The sequence below is a fragment of the Schistocerca americana genome, unplaced genomic scaffold (genome assembly GCF_021461395.2).
Source record: "Schistocerca americana isolate TAMUIC-IGC-003095 unplaced genomic scaffold, iqSchAmer2.1 HiC_scaffold_29, whole genome shotgun sequence".
Taxonomy (NCBI): domain Eukaryota; kingdom Metazoa; phylum Arthropoda; class Insecta; order Orthoptera; family Acrididae; genus Schistocerca; species Schistocerca americana.
Window position 1 is genome coordinate 2,127,330 of NW_025726005.1, and position 7,361 is coordinate 2,134,690.

A 7,361-nucleotide genomic window follows, 5' to 3' on the forward strand; every position below is an offset into this window, starting at 1 on the left:
CAATTTCTGTGTTTCATCGTCAATAAGAAGGTTCAAGGGATACAGTAAACCTGAAGTGAAGCATCGGAATCTAAACCTGGACCCACAGGAGAGATTCAAATCATAGAAAGTAAGAGCGTCAGTCCTCTTGTACTTAAGTCTGCATTGTGCCGTCTGTATTAAATTCGGATGCAGTTTCTGTGTTTCATCGTCAATAAGAAGGTCCAAGGTATACAGGAAACCGGAAGTGAAGCATCTGAATCTAAAACTGGACTCACAGGAGAGGTTCAAATCATAGAAAGTGAGAGTGTCAGTCCTCTTGTACTTAGGTCGGCATTGTGCCTTTTGTATTAAATTCGGATGCAATTTCTGTGTTTCATCGTCAGTATGAAGGTCCAAGGGATACAGTAAACCTGAAGTGAATCATCGGAATCTAAAACTGGACTCACAGGAGAGTTTCAAATCATAGAAAGTTAGAGTGTCAGTCTACTTGTACTTAAGTCGGCATTGTGCCCTTTGTATTAAATTCGGATGTAATTTCTGTGTTTCATCATCAATAAGAAGGTACAAGGGATACAGTAAACGTGAACTGAAGCATCGGAATCTAAAACTGGACACACCGGAGAGGTTCAAATCATAGAAAGTTAGAGTGTCAGTCCTCCTGTACTTTAGTCGGCCTTGTTCATTTCGAATTTAATTCCGATGCAATTTCTGTGTTTCATCGTCAATACGATGGTCCAAGGGATACAGTAAACCTGAAGTGAAACTTCGGAATCTAAAACTGGAGTCACAGGAGAGGTTCAAATCATAGAAAGTTAGAGTGTCAGTCCTCTTGTACTTAAGTCGGCATTGTGCCTTTTGTATTAAATTCGGATGCAATTTCTGTGTTTCATCGTCAATAAGAGGTTCCAAGGGATACTATAAACCTGAAGTGAAGCATCGGAATCTAAAACTGGACTCACAGGAGGGGTTCAAATCGTAGAAAGTTAGAGTGTCAGTCCTCTTGTACTTAAGTCGGCATTGTGACTTTTGAATTTAATTCCGATGCAATTCCTGTGTTTCATCGTCAATAAGAAGGTCCATGGGATACAGTAAACCTGAAGTGAAGCATCGGAATCTAAAACTGGACTCACAGGAGAGGTTCAAATCATAGAAAGTTAGAGTGTCAGTCCTCTTGTAGTTAAGTCGGCATTGTGCCTTTTTAAGTTAATTCCGATGCAGTTTCTGTGTTTCATTGTCAATAAGAAGGTCCAAGGGATACAGTAAACCTGAAGTGAAGCATCGGAATCTAAAACTAGACTCACAGGAGAGGTTCAAATCATAGGAAGTGAGAGTGACAGTCCTATTGTACTTAAGTCGGCATTGTGACTTTTGTATTAAATTCGGATTCAATTTCTGTGTTTCCTCGTCAATAAGAATGTCCAAGGGATACAGTAAACCGGAAGTGAAGCGTCGGAATTAAAAACTGGACTCACAAGAGAGGTTCAAAATCATAGAAAGTTAGAGTGTCAGTCCTTATGTACTTAAGTCGGCATTGTGCTTTTTGAACTTTTATTCCGATGCAATTACTGTGTTTCATTGTCAAATAGAAGTTCCAAGGTATACAGTAAACCTGTAGTGAAGCATCGGAATCCAAAAACTGGACTCACAGGAGAGTTTCAAATCATAGGAAGTTAGAGTGTCAGTCCTCTTGTACTTAAGTCGGCATTGTGCCCTTTGTATTAGTTTAGAATGCAATATCTGTGATTCATCGTCAATAAGAAGGTCCAAGGGATACAGTAAACCTGAAGTGAAGCATCGGAATCCAAAACTGGACTCACAGGAGAGGTTCAAATCATAGAAAGTTAGGGTGTCAGTCCTCTTGTACTTAAGTCGTCATTGTGCCGTTTGTATTATATTCGGATGCAATTTCTGAGTTTCATCATCAATAAGAAGGTCCAAGGGATACAGTAAACCTGAAGTGAAGCATCGGAATCTAAAACTGGGCTAACAGGAGAGGTTCAAATCATAGAAAGTTAGAGTGTCAGTCCTCTTGTACTTAAGTCGGCATTGTGCCCTTTGTATTAAATTCGAATGCAATTTCTGTGTTTCATCGTCAATAAGAAGGTTCAAGGGATACAGTTAACTGAGGTGAAGCATCGGAATCTAAACCTGGACCCCCAGGAGAAGTTCTAATCATAGAGAGTGTCAGTCCTCTTGTACTTATGTCCGCATTGTGCCTTTTGTATTAAATTCGGATGCAATTTCTGTGTTTCATCGTCAATAAGAAGGTCCAAGGGATACAGTAAACCTGAAGTGAAGCATCGGAATCTAAAACTGGACTCACAGGAGAGGTTCAAATCATAGAAAGTTAGAGTGTCAGTCCTCTTGTACTTAAGTCGGCATTGTTGCCTTTGTATTAAATTCGCATGCAATTTCTGTGTTTCATCATCAATAAGAAGGTACAAGGGATACTGTAAACCTGAAGTGAAGCGTCGGAATCTAAAACTGGACTCACAGGAGAGGTTCAAATCATAGAAAGTTTGAGTGTCAGTCCTCTTGTACTTTAGTCGGCCTTGTGCCTTTTGAATTTAATTCCGATGCTATTTCTGTGTTTCATCGTCAATACGATGGTCCAAGGGATACAATAAACCTGAAGTGAAGCATCGGAATCTAAAACTGGACTCACAGGAGAGGTTCAAATCGTAGAAGTTAGAGTGTCAGTCCTCTTGTACTTAAGTCGGCATTGTGACTTTTGAATTTAATTCCGATGCAATTTCTGTGTTTCATCGTCAATAAGAAGGTCCATGGGATACAGTAAACCTGAATTGAAGCATCGGAATCTAAAACTGGACTCACAGGAGAGGTTCAAATCATAGAAAGTTAGAGTGTCAGGCCTCTTGTAGTTAAGTCGGCGTTGTGCTTTTTTAAGGTAATTCCGATGCATTTTCTGTGTTTCATTGTCAATAAGAAGGTCCAATGGATACAGTAAACCTGAAGTGAAGCATCGGAATCTAAAACTGGACTCACAGGAGAGGTTCAAATCATAGAAAGTTAGAGTGTCAGTCCTCATGTACTTAAGTCAGCATTGTGCCTTTTGAATATAATTCCGATGGAATTTCTGTGTTTCATCGTCAATACGAAGGTAAAAGGGATACAGTAAACCTGAAGTGAAGATTCGGAATCTAAAACTGGACTCCCAGGAGAGGTTCAAAGCATAGAGAGTTAGAGTGTCAGTCCTCTTGTACTTAAGTCAGCATTGCGATTTTTGAATTTAATTCCGATGCAATTTCTGTGTTTCATCGTCAATAAGAAGGTCCATGGTATACAGTAAACCTGAAGTGAAGAATCGGAATCTAAAACTGGTCTCACAGGAGAGGTTCAAATCATAGAAAGTTAGAGTGTCAGTCCTCTTGTAGTTAAGTTGGCGTTGTGCTTTTTTAAGGTAATTCCGATGCAATTTCTGTGTTTCATTGTCAATAAGAAGGTCCAAGGGATACAGTAAACCTGAAGTGATGCATCGGAATCTAAAACTTGACTCACAGGAGAGGTTCAAATCATAGAAAGTTAGAGTGTCAGTCCTCCTGTACTTAAGTTGGCATTGTGCCTTTTGTACTTAATTCCAATGCAATTTTGTGTTTTATCGCCAATAAAAATGTCCAAGGGATACAGTAAACCTGAAGTGAAGCATCGGAATCTAAAACTGGACTCACAGGAGAAGTTCAAGTCATAGAAAGTGAGATTGTTAGTCTTCTTGTACTTAAGACGGCATTGTGCCTTTTGTATTAAATTCGGATACTATTTCTGTGTTTCATCGTCAATAAGAAGGTCCTAGGGATACGGTAAACCTGAAGTGAAGCATCGGAATCTAAAACTGGACTCACAGGAGAGGTTCAAATCATAGAAAGTGAGAGTGTCAGTCCTCTTGTACTTAAGTCGGCATTGTGCCTTTTCTGTTAAATTCGGATGCAATTTCTGTGATTCATCGTCAATAAGAAGGTCCAAGGGATACAGCAAACCTGAAGTGAAGCATCGGAATCTAAAACAGGACTCACAGGAGAGGTTCAAATCATAGAAAGTGAGAGTGTCAGTCCTCTTGTACTTAAGTCGGCATTGTGACTTTTGTATTAAATTCGGATGCAATTTCTGTGTTTTCTCGTCAATAAGAAGGTCCAAGGGTTACAGTAAACCAGAAGTGAAGCATTGGAATCTAAAACTGGACTCAGAGGAGAGGTTCAAATCATAGAAAGTTAGAGTGTCAGTCTTCTTGTACTTAAGTCGGAATTGTGCCTTTTGAATTTTTATTCCGATGCAATTACTGTGTTTCATCGTCAATAAGAAGTTCCAAGGTATACAGTAAACCAGTAGTGAAGCATCGGAATCTAAAACTGGACTCACAGGAGAGTTTCAAATCATAGATAGTTAGAGTGTCAGTCCTCTTGTACTTAAGTCGGCATTGTGCCTTTTGAATTTAATTCGGATGCAATTTCTGTGTTTCATTGACAATAAGAAGGCCATAGGTATACAGGAAACCTGAATCGAAGCATCAGAGTCTAAAACTGGACTCACAGGAGAGGTTCAAATCATATAAAGCGAGAGTGTCAGTCCTCCTGTACTTAAGTCGGCATTGTGCCTTTTGTATTAAATTCGGATGCAATTTCTGTGTTTCATCATCAATAAGAAGATACAAGGGATACAGTAAACCTGAAGTGAAGCATCGGAATCTAAAACTGGACTCACAGGAGAGGTTGAATTCATAGAAAGTGTGAGTGTCAGTCCTCTTGTACTTAAGTCGTCATTGCGCATATTGTATTAAATTCGGATGCAAGTTCTGTCTTTCATCATCAATAAGAAGGTCCAAGGGATACAGTAAAGCTGAAGTGAAGCATCGGAATCTAAAACTGGGCTCACTGGAGAGGTTCAAATCATAGAAAGTTAGAGTGTCAGTCCACTTGTACTTAAGTCGGCATTGTGCCTTTTGTATTAAATTCGGATGCAATCTCTCTGTTTCGTCGTCAATAAGAAGGTCCAAGGTATACAGGAAACCTGAAGTGAAGCATCGGAATCTAACACTGGACTCACAGGAGAGGTTCAAATCATAGAAAGTGAGAGTGTCAGTCCTCTTGTACTGATGTCGGCATTGTGCCTTTTGAATTAAATTCGGATGCAATTTCTCTGTTTCATCGTCAATTAGAAATTCCAAGGTATACAGGAAACCGTGGTGAGGCATCGGAATCTAAAACTGGACTCACAGGAGAGGTTCAACTCATAGAAAGTGAGAGTGTCAGTCCTCTCGTAATTAAGTCGGCATTTCGCCTTTTGTATTAAATTCGGATGCAATTTATGTGTTTCACCGTCAACAAGAAAGTCCAAGGGATACAGTACACCTAAAGTGAAGCATTGGAATCTAAAACTGGACTCACAGGACAGGTTCGAATTATAGAAAGTAAGGGTGTCAGTCCTCTTGTACTTAAGTCGGCATTGTGCCTTTTGTATTGAATTCGGATGTAATTTCTGTATTTCATCGTCAATAAGAATGTCCAAGGCATACAGTAATCCCGAAGTGAAGCATCGGAATCTAAAACTGGACTCACAGGGGAGGTTCAAATCATAGAAAGTTAGAGTATCACTCCACTTGAACTTAAGTCGGCATTGTGCCTTTTGAATTTCATTCCGAGGCAAATTCTGTGTTTCATCGTCAATAAGAAGGTCCAAGGTATACATTAAACTTGAAGTGAAGCATCGGATTCTAAAAGTGGACTCACAGGAGAGATTCAAATCATAGAAACTTAGAGTGTCAGTCCTTTTGTACTTAAGTCGTCATTGTGCCTTTTGTAATAAATTCGAATGCAATTTCTGTGTTTCATCGTCAATAAGAAGGTCCAAGGGAAACATTAAACCTGAAGTGAAGCATCGCAATCTAAAACTGGACTCACAGGAGAGGTTCAAATCATAGAAAGTTAGAGTGTCAGTCCTCTGCTACTTAAGTCGGCATTGTGCCTTTTGAATTTAATTCCGAAACAATTTCTGTGCTTCATCGTCAATAAGAAGGTCCAAGGTATACAGTGAACCTAAAGTGAAGCATCCGAATCTAAAACTGGACTCACAAGGGAGGTTCAAATCATAGAAAGTTAGAATGTCAGTCCTCTTGTACTTAAGTCGGCATTGGGACATTTGTATTAAATTCGGATGCAATGTCTGTGTTTCTTCGTCAATAAGGAGGTCCAAGGGATACAGTAAACCTGAAGTGAAGCATCAGAATCTAAAACTGGACTCACTGGAGAGGTTCAAATCATAGAAAGTTAGGGTGTCAGTCCTCTTGTACTTAAGTCGGCATTGTGCCGTTTGTATTACATTCGGATGCAATTTCTGTGTTTCATCATCAATAAGAAGGTCCAAGGGATACAGTAAACCTGAAGTGAAGTATCGGAATCTAAAACTGGGCTAACAGGAGAGGTTCAAATCATAGAAAGTTAGAGTGTCAGTCCTCTTGAACTTAAGACGGCATTGTGCCTTTTGTATTAAATTCGGATGCTATTTCTGTGTTTCATCGTCAGTATGAAGGTCCAAGGGATACACTAAACCTGAAGTGAATCATCGGAATCTAAAACTGGACTCACAGGAGAGTTTCAAATCATAGAAAGTTAGAGTGTCAGTCCTCTTGTACTTAAGTCGGCATTGTGCCCTTTGTATTAAATTCGGATGAAATTTCTGTGTTTCATCATCAATAAGAAGGTACAAGGGATACAGTAAACCTGAACTGAAGCATCGGAATCTAAAACTGGACTCACCGGAGAGGTTCAAATCATAGAAAGTTAGAGTGTCAGTCCTCTTGTACTTAAGTCGGCATTGTGCCTTTTGTATTAAATTCGGATGCAATTTTCTGTGTTTCATCGTCAATAAGAAGCTCCAGGGGATACAGCAGACCTGAAGTGAAGCATCAGAATCTAAAACTGGACTCACAGGAGAGGATCCAATCATAGAAAGTGAGAGTGTCAGTCCTCTTGTACTGAAGTCAGCATTGTGCCTTTTGAATTTAATTCCGATGCAATTTCTGTGTTTCATCGTCAATAAGAAGGTCCAAGGTATACAGTAATCTTGAAGTGAAGCATCGGAATCCGAAACTGGACTCACAGGAGGGATTCAAATCATAGAAAGTTAGAGTGTCTGTCCTTTTGTACTTAAGTCGTCACTGTGCCTATTGTATTGAATTCGGACGCAATTTCTGTGTTTCATCGACAATAAGAAGGTCCAATGGATACTGTAAACCTGAAGTGAAGCATCGGAATCTAAAACTGGACTCACAGTGGAGGTTCAAATCATACAAAGTTAGAGTGTCAGTCCTCTGCTACATAAGTCGGCATTGTGCCTTTTGAATTTAATTTAGAAGCAATATCTGTGCT